The following is a 19,182-nucleotide window of genomic DNA, read 5'->3' on the forward strand; positions in this document are numbered from 1 at the left end:
TTTCCCAACATCCAGCCTGAACCTCCTCTGTCACAGCTTCGTGCCTTTCCCTCAGGTCATATCACTTGTCACCAGACAGACAAGACCAGCGTCTGCCCCTTGTGAAGAAGCTGTAGGCCACGACGAGGTTTCCCCTCAATCTCCTCTTCTCTGGCCTGAACAATTCAAGTGACCTCAGCTGCTCCTTACACATCTTGCCCTCTAGACTGATCACCATTTTCATAGCCCTCTGTTGCATGCCCGCTAGTAGTTTTATGTCCTTGTACTGTGGCATCCAAAACTGCACACAGGACTTGAGGTGAGCAGGACAATTGCACCCCTGACCCAGCTGGCAGTGCTGTGCTTGGTGCACCCCAGAATATGGTTGGCCCTCTTGGTAGCCAGGGCACACGGGTGACTCACATTGCTTTACCAGGAGGAATCTGCTTACCTCTGACAGCAACAGCTGCTTGCAGGCACCACTGTGCTCCCTCTTGCACTAGTCCTTGATCTCTGGCCATTTGTTTTTGTCTTACTTCTGTCTCCTGTGTGGTCTTATATTTCAGAGCTGGAGATCATCCTCTCTCATCTTTAACACACATGCAGACATCTGCTGTGGTGCTAGGGAGCACTGCCATATACTGCTATAACTGAATACTTCCCTAGGGACTGTTCAGTCACAGTGCAGTTAAAGTAAGTGGGGAGCAAGTTTGCTATATGATGCCTGCCAAACCCATTTTCAGATGCAAGTAGAATTTTCTGTCTCCCTTCTGGAGCAGATCTCCTTGAAGGGGCCCAGCCTCAGTGAAAGGAAGCACAGCAGGGGTCTATTTAGCAATCTTATGTTACAGCAGCCCATCTAGGCTCAGTCACAAGTGGGAGCTTGACAAAAAAAAAAAAGCCAGCCACCACCAGACCTTTATTTTTAAGTATGTCTCCCAGTGCTTTGCCATTTGAGACAATGATAATGAACACAGACAGTAAGCATCAGTAAGCACATCCTTGCCCCACTCTGTGCACCAGGTAGAGTGCATTTCAGCCTACTGCAAAGGAGTGGTCCATACTGACAGCTTTATTTCATATATAAAATAGTCACAGAGAAATCAATTCCAGCATGAAAATGGGTTTGATTAGATATTGTCTGAAAGAAAAGAAAGGTGTAGACTTTAGAAGCTTAAAAATGGTAAACACCTGTTATATAGTGAAGATTTTTCAAATTCTGGTGTCACAATTCTCAAAACTTAGTCCAACAGCTACCAGCAGCTAGTGTTCATCTCCAACTATCTACACTTAGATATAGACACAGTAAAATCCTACAACAACCTACAGGAGTGCAAAATTCAGCTATGTGCCAGTCATAAATCCTGCCATCAACTCCCCTCCCCTTTTTCCTCACAGTAATCACCTGTTTTTAGCAAAAAGCAGCCAAACCCACTGCTTGTAGTGCAAAGTTTAATGCTAACAAAGTGTTTGTGGGCTAATAATAGAATCTGCATATCTTGCTGCAGGCAGGAACTCTCACACAAGCCGGAGATTTGGATGATAACCACCCTGAGTGAGTCCAGACTCACTTCTGATACACACTCCGCTTTTGGCTAGTGGGCAAATATTTGGTACGGTACTACAGTGAGTAGTGCAAAAGTGAGTGTCAGATAATCAGAAATAGTTTTAACATTTGTTTTAGCAAGTAGCTGCATATCAGATTATTGCAGTAGCATTAAGTAGTAAGACAGGACCCCTGCTTTGTTATACTTAAGCAAGCCAGCTGAGTACCTGCTGTTTGGTCAGTAAGTGTCCTCTAACAAGGCTAAATGCAGTGCTTGCTGTTGCTGGCTGGGCTGTTTCTTGGGAATAAGGCTCTTTGACATAGTAGCTGTATCCATCAGGAGAACCAAGAATCTGCTGATCGTTCTCAAAGCATTTTATCCTGCTCAAAAGCCATTTCTTGGTGAAACTTTCATTTCTGGAGCAAAGTTGCCCCAGAGTCCCTGCTCACAGAAACCGCTGTGCTAAAGGCCATACCTCCTCCAGTTGCTCCAAAACATAGATCTATCCCACACTGAAAACAGAAGTAGCTCACCTAAATGCTAGTTTTTAATTAGCCAGTTACCGCCCATGAAGAATCTGGATAAAAGGTTCAAAAAACACAGCAATGCCACTGAAAAGCAGAACTTATATTCCAGCCATAACTGAAGTGCTTTGGAAAGTATCTGTTTCTGGTATGAAAACATAGTTAAAGTCACCTTGTCATATACTCCAGCAAAATTAACTCTTACTACAACCAAATTTGACTTCTGATTATTAAACTACAAATTCAAGAAGTCCTTAAAATCTAAGCCACTAAATGCAGCCTTTGGAAATCTTATACAACTAAATAAGACTTTAAATAAGTAGCATCACAAGTAGACACCTAGATCCATAAGGGGCAATTATCCGTCACCACTGAGTCAGCAAGGAGTAAGGATTTAACTGTTCAAGACAGTCAATCAAATGCATGTTCTGTTTTACAAGCAGGTACAATACATAAAATGCATTAAATCAAGACATTTGTGTCTGAAAGAGGAATGGAAGCATCCCTCTGGATACCGTAGGAAGAGACGAGGAATAAATCCATATTGATTTCAGGCTAGCTTATTTGAAAACACTGAGAAATGATGCCACTTGTTTGAGTTGCTGTAGTAGCACTTTAAGGAACATAACTCACACTGAAAACATCTTGCTTAGGATTAGTTTTCTTCCATGGAAGAAATATCCTGTGCAGTGCCAGACAGCCCTGATAGTATTGCCAATGCTGCTAGAAGAAGTAGCCCTATTTCAATCCTCAGTTGTTTTCTGGAGAGCAGAATTTATAAACCAATCTGGGCTGTGTGACAGCTCTTTCCCCTTGCTGGATGTAGCCCAAACTTCAGTCTTCAAAATACCTTCCTGAATGGATTTTAAGATGTTTAGAAGGATGCTCATGCTCCCCATGTTTGATAGTACCACCTGCAGTTTTGAGGATAGGAGGAACAATGAGATTTTCTACATAAATGACGAATTTCCATCTTCTTAAATGAAAGATAGACCCTCTTTGGTGGATTCAAAGCACCATTTCAACCTATGCAAACGGCTCAAGCCACTGCCCATCAATGTGCAAAGGGAGAACAGTACAGAGAGAAGGTGAACGTGAAATGTGAGAAGACAAAACCCCACACAGCCACAAAGCTCCCGAGTCAAGGATGCTAACATGACAAACTCAACTATATCTGAAGGCTGACTGGTAACAGTTTCAACAGCACAAGAGAGGAGCAAAGAAAGAAACTGACTACTTCATCTCTTCTGTGCTGCCTGTTTCAGCAGCTGCAAGGGGCCTGGCCTCCACCTTGCAAAAACCTCAGCACCCAAAGCTGAGCAGAGGGGCCTGGCGCTGTGTCAGGAGCCCAGCTGTCTGCCCCGCTAAGCAGCTGCAGCCTGCTTCGGGCAGGGGGAGGGCCAGGCCTGGAGGCAGGAATGGTGAAGGCAGCAGGTGAAAAGAAAAAGCAGGCCCGCAGCACTTAAATTCCTCCCAGTCCCTGATTTGCCCCCCTCTCCCTGTATCCCACTCCACATCCAATGCAAAAGTCAACTTTTGCCTGTCCTGCTGGTTACCAGAAAAAAATATTCCCACCCCTCCTTCTCAGCACAGCTCACGTAGTGCTGCTTTGTTCCTAGTTCTCCATCGCACAAGGATGTGTGGATGTGCTCCACCCAGAGGTATAAACCCAAGTCAACATAAGCACCTATATTCAGATAACTGATTCCAATTTCTTCTGCCAAGGGCCCAGCTGCCACTGCTGCCTCTTTTCTGGGTGGCAGCCCTCACTCAGTGCAATCTTACGAGCAAGCCTACATAGTTGGAGAGGTTTTGCATGGAAAATATATTTGTATCTCTTGAGTTCTAGAAATTCCCAGGCAGTCTTGAGGGAACTAAAGTCCACCTCTACATTTACACCTTTACATTTCTGGTCTCAGAGCAGAATGAATTCTCACTGTTATAGGAATAATTCTGAAGTGACAGTTGTAAAACGTGAAAAAAAAATATAGAAAAGCCTACTTTATTCTCAAAGATTATGTCTGCAGCCAAATTATGGTTCTTAGTAATTTTCTAAATCATTTCCCTTTCTACTTACCTCTGTGGAGATAGCTGCTGGTTTAATTTTTCTATGCCTATAGAGGAAAAAACAAAACACAGCTGATTTGCCTTATTAAAAAAAAAAAAAAAAAAAAAAAGAATTTGAATTCAAGGTTTTGACATGGAACACATTCATTAAAAAAAAAAAAAAAAAAAGCAAACTGGTGCTTTACATTTCAGGGGAGCAGGCTGTAATAAAGGTAATTTATCTGAAACGCCAAATATAAAATATCACTAAATGCATGAAAGTTTTTCATACATAAGGAAGAAAAGCTATGTACCAAAATAAATTTTTACATTCCTTCTATTCTCAAGTCTTCCTCTGCTACATTTTTTTTTAATAAATACCTGAGAAGCATAACAAATTGATACCTCTAAAAACAGCCTCTAACTTCCATCACAAACCTTCACCCTTTTGCCTCAACTACGTAAAAATTGAAGGTTCACAATCATACAGCAGTAATGATTTGAGCCAGCAATAAATTCTGGCCCTACTTCCTGGAGTACCTGACGACACACTATACGTTAGATTTCTGGAACTCTGTTTTAAATATTGCTTTCAAGAACAGTGTCCTAACTATGAAACAAACACTGAATTAATCACTAACTCTAGAAGCAGTTGTGAAATTTTCCATCTCTCCTTGGTTCTTTACAGTCCCACCCATTCCATTTGAATATCATGCACGGATCTAGTACAGAGAGTTCAGAGATACCAGATCCTGTAACCACTGTGCTGCGACTTCCCAGAAAAGCTCTTCTACTTCAAAACCTGAACATAATCTTCAGTCTACAGTCAGGAAAAGTGTTTTAACACCCTAAAATGGCCATATAACATAGATATGATAGTGTACATATCGCAGTGTTTATCTAGGATGTGATAGATAAGATTGAATGAAGCTCTGGGCTGCTGAGGACCACAAACTTTACATCAGGTGATGTTGCCGATGCAATATTAAGAACAACAGCCTGACAACTAAGAATCAGGATTTGGGGTGTTTCAGACATTTCTGCAAACAAATATATGTACTGAATCTTCTGAATATCTCTCTGGTAGCAAGTTAGTTACGGTCTGAGGAGGGTTATAGCAGAATGAATGCAGTTTCCTTCTGACAAACAATACCACCTCCACCTGCTCATTTGAGGAACTAGAAAAATTTAAGGTGAAGCTTTTGTGCAAGAAGTCAAGTACAGTAGTAAAAAGTAGTGTTTTTAAAAATACAGATAACCTAACCAAATGACTCAAAGAAAACTATCATGGCTGCTCTGGACATTTCCAAACTAAATCTTTAATAGAAAGAGAACTTCACCCGGAACTGAAGCTAGAAATAGAGTTAACTTATTAAGTTGGGGAAATCCTTACTCACACCACAGAGTATTATTTTCAACTAGCCACAGAAGTTGGCCCTGAGGTGCCAATTTCAATTCATTCAAGCTTGTGATGATCAGATACATGTTAAACCATAACTTACTTCCTACCTTCTTAGAAAGCTGCTACAGAAGGGAATAAATCCTGCCTCAGGAAAGCAATGTTTGCTATCAACCAGGATACCAGAGTCATGATACCAGAGGCTGCAGGCTCCTGGTTGGAAGAGGTCAGTAATGGAAACACATTGAACAGTGAGAAGCATCTTCATATGCCCCACCAGTTATATCATGGAACTACATTCATTGTGTCATCAACAGAATTAAAAGCTAATTATGGTGCATGCAGTAGAAAGATAGCTGATCTTGAAATACATCCTCTCCAAACAACAAATGCTTACAGATTCTATTGACGAGTCAAGATAAACCAAGAGCTCTATATCTGAGCACAAAAAATTGTGAAGCTGCACTTGCTGCAGTGGAGATGTTGCAGTCTAACCAATAGCATGTCAGACACAAAGCAAAAGTAAGGAGGTGATCCATGAACTGAAAAATCAGAGGGAAGAATGTTCTATTATAATGACCCAATTTTCTGTGCCTTCATCTTCAGTCATTTCTTTTCTGGTTTGATCTGGCAGACAGCTGTCCTCACAGAGAAAGAACAACTTCTGTACCCCTGAAGTATCTGAAACAGGCACTCGCAGCTGTTACAGACAGGTGACAAACAGAATCCTTCAAAAAAATCTTGTCCAGATTAGCCAGAAATTTGCAGGGCCACTTTGGGAAGCTGGGAACACGTCCTTGTAGAAAGCTATGGCTGTGGCCATCATATGGAATTAAAAGTGTACATTTGCTTGTATTGTTGCTGTTCAGAGAAAAAGCTGTCTTTTCTTTGCATTCAATGGACTTGTGTTCATGTTAGTGATGGGAAGATATGGGGAGGAGGGATCTTTTTCTGTGCCTCTCACATCACTTTTGGTAGGAGACGGGAACAAAGAACTGTGATCCTTTGTGGTTCCTTAGACAAGGAACCTCTTGGTGAGGATGGGTTGTCCTTGGGCAGGCAAACCAGATGGACTTTATGTACACCCAAACTGGCACAGAGCGAGGTAGTATCTCAACATAGTATATGTTATTGGTTTGTGGTTGTTTTTTTGTTGTTGCTGTTTTTTGAGTCACAGCATACCATACAGCATTTTCTTCACTAAAGAAATTCAGTCATTGCAGAACTGATCTGTACAAATATCCCCTGGGGTCAGTCCTTAAACTTTTCAGATATTGTGTCCTCGATTGTGTCATGCAGAGTCCCGTCACAGACCATTCCGTAGGGCTTATTTATACTGGAATGTCAGACTGCCCACGATGCTCCTTCCGCAGGAGCTCTGCTTGTGGCGGCTGCTAGAGCATAAGTAAGGACTTTGCAAGCAGGGAGGTGTGGGGCAGGGAGTCATTCCAACTGAGCAAGGCAAGGCAAGCAGCAGGCGCTGGAACTCAGCAAATTCGGCTTCTGGAAGTTACAATCGGTAACTCCAGCTGGGCCACTTGCTTAGACTTCTGCTAGAAGATTTATAAAAAGCACACTAAAGAATGTGAAATGCCTTTAAATATGCATTTCAAATTCAGTGCAGCCAACATCCACATTTGTTGAGGCTTCCATCCCTCAGCTTTTCTCTAAGGCTCTGTAAGGAATGCAAGGAGTTTCTCCTACTGATCTAATTTTATCCTCCCAGAGACGTCCACCAGCACGAAGGAATGCATTAGAGCCAGTGCAGTTTCTTTATTACTTCCAGCTCTCAGAGAGATCCAAAAGACACTAGCAAGGTAAGTGAGCACAACCCAGCAAATCTGACAGACCAGCCCATAATTTGTATGCTGCCACACAAAGAGGTGTGATAATTTACTAGCAAAGTCTTAACACTTGAATTTCTAAGCCCCACTGTACCCATTTATGTTTCCAAAGAAGCTGTATTTTTACATATAAGAAACTGGTCGAATGTGACTGTAAAGATAGAAACTCTATATAACAAGTTCTAATAACAAGTTCTTTATAACAAGTTCTAAATGTACTAGTTTATACTAGTTTATACTAGTACATTTAGTATCTTTTTTGCCTGCTCTTACATGAAGATCAAACCACTTGAGAGCAGCATTTACCACATTGATTCTCTGGAATTTTCTATCAGTAATGAGAGGGAAGTCTATTTACTGTACAGATAGAAGAAGTAGTACAGGGTTAGGGTTAGAGAGGATATTAGAATAGAAGATGGTAGGTGTGAAAAAACACATGTATGGATGGTGAGACATTTAGAATGAGATTCTGGGCTGACACAAATCACCACAGCTCCATAGAATTCAATAGACCTACACCAAGTCCCTGAGCTCAGAATCAAACTGATGAAGGTAATCTTGCAAGAGAAAGTGAGACCCACACATGGGACTTGGTGTACACCAAGGAAGTCTGTAGCTTGCAGGATAAATATACAGCAGAGATGACAGCAGTGCTTCAGCCAGTGGAACAATTTTTTTGGGGGTGTCTCTATCTCGTTGTTGGTGTAGGGATGGTTTGTTACACATGTTATAACATCCCCGAGTTTGTCCCTAGGTAGGGTAAAAAACACTTCAGCGGTCCAGCCGCTGGATGTCTCCCTTGTTCTACTTTTACGAATGAAGACTGGTCTCATCTCAAAGATAAATGTGTCGCTGCGGAAGGCCGGCTGTCCGGTGATGCCCAGCTGACCGAAACGATGTGACAGCAGTCCTGGACTTGCCAACTCCTGACGTGATGGACTATAAGTGCAAGATATAAGCCAGAACAACAGCTGAGAAATGCATTTTTCTTCCATTACTAAAGCACTTCTTACAAGCCCCATTCTTCTCCAGCATCTAGCACAGCTGTATTAAGCAACCTGCTGCCAATAACTGAGTATTATTTGAGGAAATGAGTTAAAATCAACAGTGCAGTTCTCGAAAGTTACAATATGTAAGCAAATACGTTGTTAGGCTGCATAGTGAAATGCACCAAGTACGTCTTCTTTTTTCCTGGCAAGGCTTCTGGTTCAAGTCGTTTCAGCTTGGTGGTAACTTCAGCCAGACAAGAGCCAGATTTCCTTTTTCTGGAAAAGTCTGCAGCTTCTATATATTTCTCTGTTCTGAAGCAATTAAAAGAGACACTTTCAGAGCTTCCCATGAAATCCTGGTCTGGAAAAATAAACATTAGGGGACACTTTTTTTTTTTTTTTTTTTTTTTAACCTGTGCATGTTGAGGGTACAGGCTGAGGTCCTTGTTTTTGCTTAAGCAATGGAAGTCTTTCTGCAAGCACATTATGTTGTTTGAGCATCCTGAGGTTAAGAAATCAATGAATGCAGGAAAATGCTTAACAAATACTTTTGAGGTTAAGAACTTCAAGATCTCTGGCTTGTGTTAGTGTCGAATGGAAGTTTCATAGCACGTCAGAGCACACAGCACATAGCCTCCCTGTGCTCTGGGATGTGGGACAGAACAGAATCAAGCCTCAGGCAATGATTTCAGGATTTCAGTGATATCTCGTGCTGAGAACACAGGGTTTCAGTGATTTACCTAGGACAATACTGGAATTTGGGATTTGGGAGGAGTGTAATAGAGAGCTTTAAGTTTCAAAGTAACATGAGTTCCAAGACTGGATCCCTTTTTCCATGCTTCACACTTTTTTTTTTTTCATTAGGTATTTCATCAGTATATTTTGAGATACTATCTTCCCTTATGTTAATACTATTTTTTTATTTATTTACAGTTTTTAAAAATACAATTTTTGAATGATAAAAGCCTGATGTCTTGAAGAAATCTGCTAGATTTTTTTTTTCTCTCTCTCAGTATACATGAAACGATTTTATATAAATTTTTACCTTAGTGGTTGGCCAGTATTTGAGATCCTCTGGTTTATTTCTGTCGAAATATTGCTAGGAATTGGCACAGTTTTGTGGACAAGAATGTCCAAAGAATTGTAATCGAAAGGGGATTAAACTTCATTCAGGACTTAGCAGGAAAAAAGACAATAGGAAACAGCTCCTCTGGTGGCAACCCAAGCTGCTCTGTTCAGGCAACATTGCGCTCAGAAAACTCTCCATCTCTTCTTCTCTCTCTGTGTGCTCAGGATGATTCTGCAAAATGTTTCACTGACTCCCACCTGTGTCTGCATATATAACATTTCTGAGTGGGTCACTTAGACAGTTTTGTGGAAAACATGGATGTGAGCACAAAGGTCTGTACATGTGGCCCAGGTTTTTGACTGACTTTTAGCTGCTGCTTGGGGGTGACACCTATTTTTCTGCATTTTGTGTTTGTCCATGGTTAAAATTCAAAACCATTTTCCTCTTCAGGACAACAAACTGTGCTCAGTTTCACTTTTCGTTTCACTCTATTTCCTGCCACTTTTCTTTCTAGCTGCTAAAGGGTGCTTGATGAAAACAGGCAGGGAAAGTGTGCCTTCTGCTTCTTCATAAAAGTTTATTTTATGAACAGATCTATGGTTATATTTTGAAATATGCTGTGATCAGATTTTTTTGAGCTTCATTTCCTTTTAGAGCATCTAATCTACATTTGGTCTTCCAATGGATTTTGCTCTCTTGTGTCTTGTACCGTGGAATTATAAGAATATCAGAAGTATACCTAAACAGGGGATGTACTAAATGTAATGTTTTTAATGCCTAATGGAGGTAAACCTGCATTTTGCTATACTGAACATTTTAAGGTCTCTACTTCTTCCAGACTCCTGCTTTCTCCAGTCTGAGTGTGAAAGGTGTGTGCCTAGTATGTATCATGTATATAAACACAATCATCAGAAGTGACCATTTAGTGGAAGAAACAGATTGCACGGTTATTTTGGGCTGTGAAACCCCTGGAAAGTTGCTTAATTTTGAAAATTAGCATGCAGTTGGATAAGGAGTTTGCACACCCATACAAAATCAAGAATAAGCATTGTCACAACGTATGGTTTCTCTTTAGAGCTTTCCACTACATTTAGCAATAGCTTCAATGTTCATTATTAATTATCCTACCCTATATCTTGCTACAACATTTGTCCTAGTCCTAGTGCTGTCAGAACTCCTCGTAGCATGGATGCATCGTCTATTAACCCTCTGCAAAAGGAGCTGTGAGGGCAAAGGGATAATGATGTACGCAGACAAGTGTAGCAGAGTGCTGAAGTTGCAGTGTATCTTCCAGTCAGAAGCAAATGCCTGTCTAATTCAAGAATTATGGAAGAAAACTGAATCTATAATTATGTTCACAATTTGAGAGGTCTTCCTTTGGAGCTTAATCTAAATAATATAGAGTATGTAGGCCTCTGAGCACCCTAGAAGACATCAAAGCTGATAACATAGATTTTGGTGGTCTGGGGAAAGGAGGAGGTTTGGGATTCTAAAATAGTGAAAGTCAGCAGAGCTCAACTGGAGCTCTTTATTGATGTACACTAGTTGAAAATTGGTTTATGACTTCAAGTTGCGTGGAAACAAAGCAAACCAAAGAAGCTCTTATGAAAGCAACCATCTAGGAAAGCATGAGGGAAGAAAAATACAGTGAAATCAGAACTCTTCCTAAATTAAATTTACTTATTAAATTTAATAAAGTTTCCTAGTGGGGAGTTGCTGGAAAATGTAAGTTGAAATGTGAAGCAAACTTTGATTGCTCTCTTAGCTGCCTTGATGGTATACTTACAGCAGGAAGTACATTTCTTTTTTTCTATTACTTCTAAAGACTATTTCTAGAGAAAAACGTCCATACTTCACAACCACCTTAAGAAGCATTTGCTATGGTTGTTGCCAAAGGAACAGCTCAATAGTTTCATAAATACCAAAGTTAACCAGCTCCTAAAAACAAGCAAAGTTGCCTGTACGTGATTTCTGTTTATAAAGAAACAGTTACTCTCTGAACTTTCTCCCTGGGCCTGTTACCTATTAGTGCATGCTTTACTGTCCTGTTCCTACTTCCTTTAGCTGTTTTGAATCAACTGTGGGTAGAAGCAATACTTGCGTGAAATGCACTTGAGGGAAAAACCTGATCCAACAAATTATAGAAAATAAACAGCATTACGGAGAGCTTGTGACTACAATGAGATCAGAAACAGGCTAATGGGAACACGCTTCTTTTGAAGTTGCAGTGGCTCTGCCACATCGTTTTAAAGCCATGTTTATGACTGGCTTTGGAGAAAAGGTGACATCGTTCAGCCAAGTTGACAGTAGCATACCAAAAGGCTTCACGGTGTTGGCACAGAAGCTGGCACAGCTAAGGCAGCCTCAGGTGCTCAGCTCAAATCACAGAAACATTCAGAACAACAACAAGAGACTGAAACGAGGGTGAGCAGCACGGGTTCGTGGGGTGGGAACAGTCTGGGGAAAGCTGCTGGTGCTCACCTGGTCGTGAAGGAGCTGGCTCCACTCAGCAGGTGCAAGTGGAAAGTGATTTAGTTCAGCCTGTCTGCATCCCCATTTGGGTACCCGTTAGGTAGAAAGGGCCCTGCCCATACCCTCCTTCAGTGTTCCCAGGTTTGGCAAATTAATTTTATCTGTAGACAGCTGTTCATTATGTCAGGTATTTGTATTTCACATTCCTCAAGTCTCCTGAATTCTTTGTCAGTGGGGAAGAAGCATTCATAAAGTTGTTTAGATAAGAAGTTTTTGAAACTTGCCCGTGGATAAAGTTTTATGTAGGAGCTTTTATTAAAATCTTCAGTTTTGTAAGGTGATTCTAGAAGTACATGGTTACTAGTAACACCCTTTGGAGACTGTCTCCCTTTAGAAAATGTATGCCTCCTTAGAAAAGATGATGAGATGCTGTGGTTTTGACTGACAAGTGAGTTCATAATTCCCTCAGCTGCTGTTCTTTGACACATCCATTCCTGGTGCTGCATTGCAAGGCGTAGCGTACAGTATGGAAAAACATTTCTTTCTCCTTCAGGCAGTAAGTAAGCCTCTCCTGCTCTCCTCCTTTGAACTGTGGTTAAACAAAACCCATCACAGAACCCCAGAGGGAGAAACAATGCAAGATTCTAAATTTCTTCTAATCACTGGGTAAAATATAAAATATATGTAAATCTCCAACTGTTCTCTTTTTAATATGTGTGTGCCTTCCTTCCCCACTATGCTAGGCTGAAATAATGAAGCAGGACCCAACCAGGTAATTAGGGTGGTTCTGGCTTTCTCTTACTCTGCTGTGACTGTTGGCATCGAAATTTCTATTACCTCCCCATTGATTAATTTTGGGGATTCTTCTCTACTCCCCTCCTCCCCCGCTAACCACTGACTCCTCCTCGTGTCACTCTTTTTCTCTTCTCAAGCCTTTCAGTTTGCTCCACACTGGCAGGATTAGACCTGCTGTGTATTTTGTACTGTCTGATACAGGAAGCTGAAACCCATCGTCCCTTGGATTTCTCCGGGTGTTGTGTAATCAAATTGTCTGGAGCGTTAATTCGCATTTGGTTATTCTGACATTCTTGATGAAAAAATATGTACATTAAAATCATAATGTAATTACTGATTTTTGCTTTTAGCATGAATATATTTCTTCACAGTGACATTGAAATTATTTAGTATTCCCAGTATTTCTATATTATTTTGACAGATAGGCAGTGGGCTATGAGTAATTTCAAGGTGACACAGTTTATTCCATACAGCTTAAGAGGAAGGATTTTTCCCCCTCCCCCTTTTCCCCATCACATTTTTTTTAAATTATTATTAATGGATAAACCTGAATTGTCAGCTTTCCCTAAGCCTTGCTATATGGGCTGGAACGAACAATGAACTGATCAAATGAATTTCATTGTTTAACCACATCACTGACTAAGCAGGAGTACTGTGCACCCTCTTGTTCTTGTTTTATTTTTTCTCTAGCAGTTCTCCCTCTGTCCTTTGCTTCATCCTGATAATTTAAACAGAAGGGTTCCAAGCTGAAAGAGCCCGTAATGTGGCAAACACAGGCTTCCAGGGGTTGTGTGGGCTAGGAATAAACTTCTGATTTTGTCTGGAGGCAGGATGCTATGACTGCGCAGCTGGCAGGTTAGTGATGATGGTCATAAATATTAAATAACAGAACCAAAACAAAACTCCAGAGAGAGACTTTGCACAAATCCGACGCACCAAGACAACCAGCTCAGACAGCTGGCTCTCTGTAGACTTTCTTGACAGGAAACAGTGCTGAGGCGTATTAGGATGATTTTTATAAACCTGAAGGCCAACTTGTAATGCGTTGTTTGAAAGTTAGATGTATTAATGTTTTATAGCTTGAAGCAGAAATCTGTTTTCTGAAGTAGATAGATGACAGGTAAATGATATCTGTGCTGTTCTCACTTTTATTAGGTGCTCAAAACATTTTTAAGCTTTGCACTTGCTAAAAAGGTGTAGAGGGGGTAAGCCTTACCCTTGACATTCATACCAGTTCTCTGGTGTGCAGCGAGATTCCTGCTCCTTCCTCCACAGTTCCTCTGTTTCCTCCTTTTTCTTCCTCTCTAAGAAGACCACACCATCATAAATTACAGTTGGTTTTGTTCCTTTCTTGTTATTGTCTGAGACAGGATAGGAGCTCACGACTCACAGCCTTCCTCCTTCCAGAGGCATCGAGCTGGCTCCTGCTCCATGGAAGAGTTGCTCCAGCACAAGCAAAAATTAACATGCAAAATGTTTGGGTGGAGTTGAAGCAATACCAGCATAGGTCTGGGATGATTCCCCTAGCAGCTCTGCTATTATGTTCTGCTTCTAAGAGGATGAAAGGTTTCTAAAGGCTTCTAGAAGTGAAACATTTGCTGTGGCCCAAAGAGTCATGTTTCTATTACACTGTAAGTTGGGGTCAGGTTCTTGTCTGATAAATTTGCACATAAGTGCCTTAACTTTTATGGTTATATAAATTTATAACAACTTAATGCATGGTTCAGTGATTTTCAGACACCAAAAGGAATGAGTTGAAATAGCAAAGCGTTTTTTTTTAGGATAACTGCATGTAGGCATGATCCATTTTGTGCTGTTATTCTGAGTTTAAAAAGATAAAGTAAATCTAAACTATTTTTAGGTGCAATGAGTCACTCTAAATGAGTTGATGGAAAAAGATATAAATGAAAGGACAGTCCAGTTAGAGGAAGTTATGGAGTGTAATGCTTTTATATAAACATTCTGCAGAATTCATTTGGCTTTCCAAACACTGCCTGTAGATCTAGAAGTGCTTCACAGTGGCTCATGGAGACTTCTCTCGTCACATGGTGCTGTCTCTCTCTGGCTTCAGTTCAATTGCATTAAAAACAGAATATATATTTTAAAGTAGAATTTTAAAAGTATTTATGTAAATAATTGATGCAGTTCTTACAGTGCTGTTCTGTGACTGTGAACAGCGCACACAATCGGAGATAGAAGTGGCCAGCAGGTTCCTAGCTGTGAAGAAAAAGCATTCAGTGAGATCATTTTTCAGTTAGTGTAAGGAGAACCCCTGATTTATTTCTGTCGCTGTTAAATCAAACAGTGTCATGGAATGGGAATGATTTTTTAAGGGTAACATAAGCCAGATGCATTTAAAAGACTTAGCTAGACTAGTTTGTATTTGTGTTTTCACAGAATCATGAGGAATTTACACACATGATCTCTGACAGGGCATGCAATATGGTGAGCTACAATATTCTGGAGTAATATCATTCCCCTATGTATTGAATGTTCCCAAATATATTTACACACACACACACACACACACTGCTTTGTGTAGCAGATACAGCTAATATAAATATTCAGATAAAATCTTGCTTAAGATCTCACTTTTTTTCCAAGCTTCCTTTAAGTGCTTATGGAAGTTGATATGAACTTACCTTAGTCTGCAAAGACTACAAACAGTTGTTTGGGGATTGGAGGCCCATTTCTTACTTGCAATACCCAGTCTTTGTAAAAATAAACTAGTCAATCCTAGTGGATGGAAAGTTTACCTCTAGCTTCCAGTTGCACCTTCATTTTGTGCATTTTAGGTGTATGATTACACCTCCTGGCAATGTTATGAAACACCTTCTACATGGTATCTTCAAGCATCTGAGCCAGAAATACTGTGGGGGGGGCATCACTGTTTCTACCAATATTTCAACAAATGACCAACGGACCCAAGCAAATTCAAGTGATGACAGACATGGATGAAGATGAGTAAAATGCGCTCACTTCAGCTGAAAGTGATACCTGTTTGGAAGTGATGAAATTAAAGCTGTGGCTTCAGTAAGTAGCATTGTTAGTCTTACAGCCATCTTAGGGTCCCACCAGCCAACCAACATTACCTTCTTCAAATGACTGAAAGCCCCAACAAGGATAAAAGACAAAGGGAATTCAAGGGAAACATCAGTTTGTTTAACAGATAGGAAGCCTGGCTTTACAGATCACAAAGTTGTGCTGGAGCTGAGAAGTGCAACACCTTCTCAGTGCCCCTGGTCAGCTCTTCACCAGCAAAACTCCAGCCTTTGTTCTTAAACTGGAATTGCATATCTCTTAAAGATGAAGAGAGAAGAATTGCTAAGTTTTGGGCTGAATAGTAGCAGTATAATTTGCTGTGAATCCAGGCACCTGCAAGGTATCAAAGCCACTTGCATCAGTATTTTTGGGAAATGCGACCGAGGATGTCAAACAAGGAGCCAGCAGTCACAGACTGTTTAATTCACGCTGATTTTCCCAGAACCGTATCCGAGGAGGATGTCGCACTTTTCCGTTCTCAAGTTCAACCTCTCCTCTGAGTGCATCAGCAGGTTTCACCTCTTCTGCAAGTGCACTCTCCTGTGAGTTATTTATAATCTCCCGCTGCTTTCCATAAGTAGAATTTCACTCACCTTCCTTCTGTCTGCCGCAGATTGTTATATTCCACCGATGTACTGTTGCTTTGCATATAAACTTTTCAACAGGCTGTTTTCTTCCAGCTCCAGGAGACCAATCAGAAAACTGGGAAGGAAGTACTTATCCTTGGCAGCAGCAATTTGGGGACGTATGTAAAATTCAATGTACAGAATCATAAAGGCTCAGCACATACTCCTAAAGCATCTCTACATGCACAAGAATGCATTTTTAAAAGTAGATCTAAGATGCACAGCTGCACAGTTCTGCAGTTCAAAATGAGCATGTTATATTTATTGGAGCAATATGTATTCTTTTCAATGAGACTGCTTTTAGGAGCTTATTTCAAACATAAAAATTAATCTGTGATCATTATCGAAACAGCATTGGAATTAAAAATAAAGGGCATGTAACCAGAGCCTCCAACTAGAAGTGTAGACCCCTAGGATATTCTTGATCTGCCACAGCTACTTTGGACCAGTTGTATGTTTAATCTATAAAGTTTTCCTTCAAGCAGTTAATTGCTTGGTAACTAAACTCTGCATATCCAACACAACTGAATTTAGTATCTCTGCAAGAGAGCACAGAACTAGGCAGAGGGAAACTTCCACTTTAATCATCATCTAATTCTGTCAGCTGGGGTACCAGAAAAGAAAAATGCCTTTTCCTTTACTGACTGAAGGAAATGTTACCTGTAAGTCCTTTTCATTCAAAGACTCTGTTGTCCACAACAGAAGGGTACAAAGCTGTACATTCAGCTCTACCTTCAAACATCCCTACAAGCTTAGGCCTGCTTGGATTCCGTATGTGTTTATCCGATCTGTTTCATTGTAATCTCCTAAAGCCCGAGTAGTTATGCCAAGAAGTGGACCCAAATGTCACAAAGTGAGGGTTACACAAAAGTCTCTGCTGCCTTTGCACAATGTGAGAAAGCTTTCAGCAAAATCTGGAAAGTAAAACACGGACACTGGGACATTGATTTATTAGCTTTCCAGAGAGGTTTCTTTCAGCTGGGAGAAAACAATGTCATGCTCCCATTTTCTTGTGGGTGGCTTATCTCCAAGATGGCTTGCACCTAGATTTTTCTAAACTTTTTACTTCTCAAAAGGATAATGTCTCACGTCAGAAGGATAAAGGATAACTTCATGTCAAGAAGTACTGCAGAGCAGAGTCATCTGAAACAGTCATTACAGTGCAGAATTTCTGATTGCAACAACTGCAAATAACCTAAGGGAAACAGTAATAGGAACTGTTTATTCATGAGTACATCCTGTGGCTCTGCAGTGCATCCAGGTGCACAAGCTCTGTTTTTCACAGAACTTTAGCTATTGCGAATTTCTTCTCAACAGATAACCCTAGCCAAGAAGACCTGAGCACAAGCTTTGTACACAAGTAGATTAGGACTTGCACCTTCTACTGAACAGGAAGAAAAAAAGCCAAAACAAAAGAAGTTATGTAAAGACCAACAGCTAGGGAAAGGGTGTAAGCTTACGTTGTTGTCATTGACCATATTTAACAGAAATAAAAATAGGAAGTGCTGTTTGTTATCAGACTTGCACATATTCCTTTGCCAAATCTACCTTACCAGTATGAATTGCCCAAACGCCACCCTAAGATACATTCTTATTTCCCACCTATTCTTTTCTCTGGGTTAGTTTTGTTGTTTGTTTTTGTTGCACCAAGATTAAAATCGTGCCTATGTTGTTAGAGTACTTCTAGCAGTAATGCTCACCTATCACATGCTTCCTTGAGACTTTGAGTGAAGAAAATTTGTGTTTGGACATAGTTGATTTTTCTGTCAAAGTAGTCAGATACATTATGTGTTGTAACTATCTGAATCAGCATTCACAGATAGGGCTCTGAGTCAAATACTTTAAAAAGCCCCTTAACTTTCAGATTTGTTTTGTTTTAAGTTAAAGCATTCACAAACAAGGACTGAAGGTCTTTGAAACTAGTAATTCTGTAGACGACATAAGTAGTTTTCAAGTTACAAGTTCATAACTGTTTCATTTAATCTGAATATTCCTCATGGTGCATGGATTTGTCATAAATTGCTTGGCTTGTATACTGTTTCCTGACTGGACAGAAAAACTTTAAGCTAAAGTTTAAGTGGGTGATGGATAACAGCGTGCAATTGTCACCACCTATGTCAGCTCTAAGGATTTCAGGAGATAGTCTCTAAGAATATCCGGTATTCATCTGACAATATGCAAATACTAATCACCGTGACTTAGCACATCTTACTGATGGTGCAGCTGAATCCTACTGAATGGTAGCTTTTTCACTCACAGAAGTACTCATAAGTTTTTTCAATTTCTCTTCTGTTTAACCAGACCAGCTGAAAAATCTGTGTTGAATTTTCTCTATGAAACTTGCGCATCTCTTCCATTTTCTCTTGAACAGATGCAAATTACATCAAACACATTTCAGATAGACTAGTTTTTTCTTTCTTTTTTTTTTTTTTCCTCTTTCACTCTGAAGTTCTACACGTTCTTGGGAGTTCTGCAAGGGAAAGACTGCAGCAATTAAAGACCTTTCCAACCTATCATTTGTAGACTATGGAGACTGATGGTGGTTTTGAAACAACGGTTAAAGACAGTGGTTTACAAACCACATGTAGAGGCTTCCCAGTCGGAAGCGCTGTACATAAATAGTCAAGCATCCTCTTTTAATTTTTACTGAAATGTGGAAGTCTGGCAGGTCTGACAAGTACAGGCTGAAATATGATCCTACACTGATTCCTACATAATACCAGATATGAATTCAGAATAATCAGACCACAAATATCAGCCTAGGCTGAAGTTTTTGAAGAAACAGGAGACCTTTCCTGCTTAAGAAAACCATTACAAAAACTAACCAATTAAATCAATGAAATGCTCACA

This window comes from Aythya fuligula, chromosome 3 (genome assembly GCF_009819795.1).
Source record: "Aythya fuligula isolate bAytFul2 chromosome 3, bAytFul2.pri, whole genome shotgun sequence".
Lineage (NCBI taxonomy): Eukaryota > Metazoa > Chordata > Aves > Anseriformes > Anatidae > Aythya > Aythya fuligula.